At 65.0% G+C, this 2,676-nt stretch overlaps 2 long non-coding RNA genes across 2 annotated transcripts in view; both read left to right on the top strand.

Annotated features, from left to right (window-relative positions):
- Positions 1-523: 523 nt before the first annotated feature.
- Positions 524-2,676, top strand: part of LOC121024096 (uncharacterized) — a 3,301-nt gene continuing 1,148 nt past the window's right edge. Inside the window, exon 1 of the long non-coding RNA XR_005787603.1 lies at positions 524-640. This is a non-coding gene — a long non-coding RNA (uncharacterized LOC121024096). The remainder of the gene's footprint in view (positions 641-2,676) is intronic.
- The window catches only part of LOC121024097 (uncharacterized), an 853-nt gene continuing 676 nt past the window's right edge, over positions 2,500-2,676 (top strand). Inside the window, exon 1 of the long non-coding RNA XR_005787604.1 lies at positions 2,500-2,607. This is a non-coding gene — a long non-coding RNA (uncharacterized LOC121024097). The remainder of the gene's footprint in view (positions 2,608-2,676) is intronic.

The raw sequence follows: 2,676 nt of genomic DNA, 5'->3' as shown, positions 1-2,676 counted from the left end.
GCATGCTCAGTGGGGAGGGGGGGGGGGCTGAGCATGGGGTGCGTGTGCGCAGGGCGGGGGGCGGCGCTGAGCATGGGGTGCGTGCATGCAGGGTGGGGGGACCCAAGCCTGGGGTCCGCACGCAGGATAGGAGGCTTGAGCCTGGGGTCTGCACGCTCAGTGCGGGGGAGGGGGGCGCTGAGCATGGGGTGCGTGCACACAGGGCAGGGGGGCCCGAGCCTGGAGTCCGCGCTCAAGAGAGGAGGCCCAAGTCTGGGGTCCACGCGCACAGGGCAGGGGGCCGGAGTCTGGGGTCTGCACGCAGGATAGCAGGCCCGAGCCTGGGGTCTGCGCGCGCAGGGTGGGGTTGGGGGGCTGAGCCTGGGTTATGCACGCAGGGCAGGGGGGCGGCGAGCCTGGGGTCCACGCACACAGGCGGGGGCCGGGGGGAGGGTGGCCCGAGCCTGGGCTCCACAGGGCCCCCAGGAAGCTGCCGATGGCTCAGCTGTCCTTCCCCATTCTCTCTGACCTGACCACAGAGGAGGAGAACCACATGGGCTGGTTCTGCGTGGAGGATGACGGGAATCAGATTAAGAAGGAGAGACACCCCCTCCTCGTGGGACACATGACAGTGACGGTGGCCAAGCAGCAGGAGTTCAAGGTGACAGGAGGGTGGACCGGGAGACAGGGCCCACTGTCTATGTGCCCTCTTGGTCCGGGTGGGGACAGCGCCCCATGTTGTCACCCCAAGTCAACTACGGTTTCCCCTTCTCCGTGGCTGTGTGGCGGGGAGCCAGTTAGGATCATTAGAGCACGAAGGCGAGGCCTGCCTTTCTGCTCAGCCGTCGGCCTGGCGCTGGGGCTTTGTCGCGCATCTGACGTCTGCAGGGCACCCTTAGTCCTCCCAGGGCACACGTCTCAGACCTGTGGGCTCGGCTGCCCTTGGCTTGGTGGCATCCAGGTCCCACTGTAGGTCACAGTCAGTGGGTCACAGTCAGAGGGCGGCCCCCAGTTCCCACAGTGGGTCACGGTCAGTGGGTCACAGTCAGAGGGCAGCCTCCAGTTCCCACAGTGGGTCACAGTCAGAGGGCGGCACCCAGTTCCCACCGTGGGTCACGGTCAGTGGGTCACAGTCAGAGGGCGGCCTCTAGTTCCCACAGTGGGTCATGGTCAGTGGGTCACAGTCAGAGGGCAGCCTCCAGTTCCCACAGTGGGTCACGATCAGTGGGTCACAGTCAGAGGGCGGCCTCCAGTTCCCACAGTGGGTCACAGTCAGAGGGCGGCCCCCAGTTCCCACAGTGGGTCACAGTCAGAGGGCAGCATCCATTTCCCACCATGGGTCACGGTCAGTAGGTCACAGTCAAAGAGCAGCCTCCAGTTCCCACCGTGGGTCAGGGTCAGTGGGTCACAGTCAGAGGGCAGCCTCCAGTTCCCACAGTGGGTCACAGTCAGAGGGCGGCACCCAGTTCCCACCGTGGGTCACGGTCAGTGGGTCACAGTCAGAGGGCGGCCTCCAGTTCCCACAGTGGGTCACAGTGAGGGGGCAGCATCCAGTTCCTGCTGTGGGTCACAGTCAGTGGGTCACAGTCAGAGAGCAGCACCCAGTTCCCACCGTGGGTCAGGGTCAGTGGGTCACAGTCAGAGGGCGGCACCCAGTTCCCACAGTGGGTCACAGTCAGAGGGCGGCATCCAGTTCCCGCCATGGGTCACGGTCAGTGGGTCACGGTCAGAGGGCAGCCTCCAGTTCCCACCGTGGGTCACGGTCAGTGGGTCACAGTCAGGGGGCAGCACCCAGTTCCCACAGGGGGTCACGGTCAGTGGATCACAGTCAGAGGGCAGCCTCCAGTTCCCACCGTGGGTCACGGTCAGTGGGTCACAGTCAGAGGGCGGCCTCCAGTTCCCACAGTGGGTCATGGTCAGTGGGTCACAGTCAGAGGGCAGCCTCCAGTTCCCACAGTGGGTCACGGTCAGTGGGTCACAGTCAGAGGGCGGCCCCCAGTTCCCACAGTGGGTCATGGTCAGTGGGTCACAGTCAGAGGGCGGCCCCCAGTTCCCACAGTGGGTCATGGTCAGTGGGTCACAGTCAGAGGGCAGCCTCCAGTTTCCACAGTGGGTCACAGTCAGAGGGCGGCACCCAGTTCCCACCGTGGGTCACGGTCAGTGGATCACAGAGAGCAGCACCCAGTTCCCACCGTGGGTCAGGGTCAGTGGGTCACAGTCAGGGGGCAGCACCCAGTTCCCACAGGGGGTCACGGTCAGTGGGTCACAGTCAGAGGGCGGCCTCCAGTTCCCACAGTGGGTCATGGTCAGTGGGTCACAGTCAGAGGGCAGCCTCCAGTTCCCACAGTGGGTCATGGTCAGTGGGTCACAGTCAGAGGGCAACCTCCAGTTCCCACAGTGGGTCACAGTCAGAGGGCGGCACCCAGTTCCCACCGTGGGTCACGGTCAGTGGGTCACAGTCAGAGGGCGGCCCCCAGTTCCCACAGTGGGTCATGGTCAGTGGGTCACAGTCAGAGGGCGGCCTCCAGTTCCCACAGTGGGTCACAGTCAGAGGGCGGCACCCAGTTCCCACCGTGGGTCACTGTCAGTGGGTCACAGTCAGAGGGCGGCCTCTAGTTCCCACAGTGGGTCACGGTCAGTGGGTCACAGTCAGAGAGCAGCACCCAGTTCCCACCGTGGGTCAGGGTCAGTGGGTCA

This window comes from Herpailurus yagouaroundi, unplaced genomic scaffold, assembly GCF_014898765.1.
Source record: "Herpailurus yagouaroundi ecotype Mexico unplaced genomic scaffold, PumYag 56044, whole genome shotgun sequence".
In the NCBI taxonomy this organism is placed as follows: Eukaryota; Metazoa; Chordata; class Mammalia; order Carnivora; family Felidae; genus Herpailurus; species Herpailurus yagouaroundi.
Note: the sequence above shows the minus strand (reverse complement) of the source record. Positions and strands in the feature narration are given on the sequence as shown.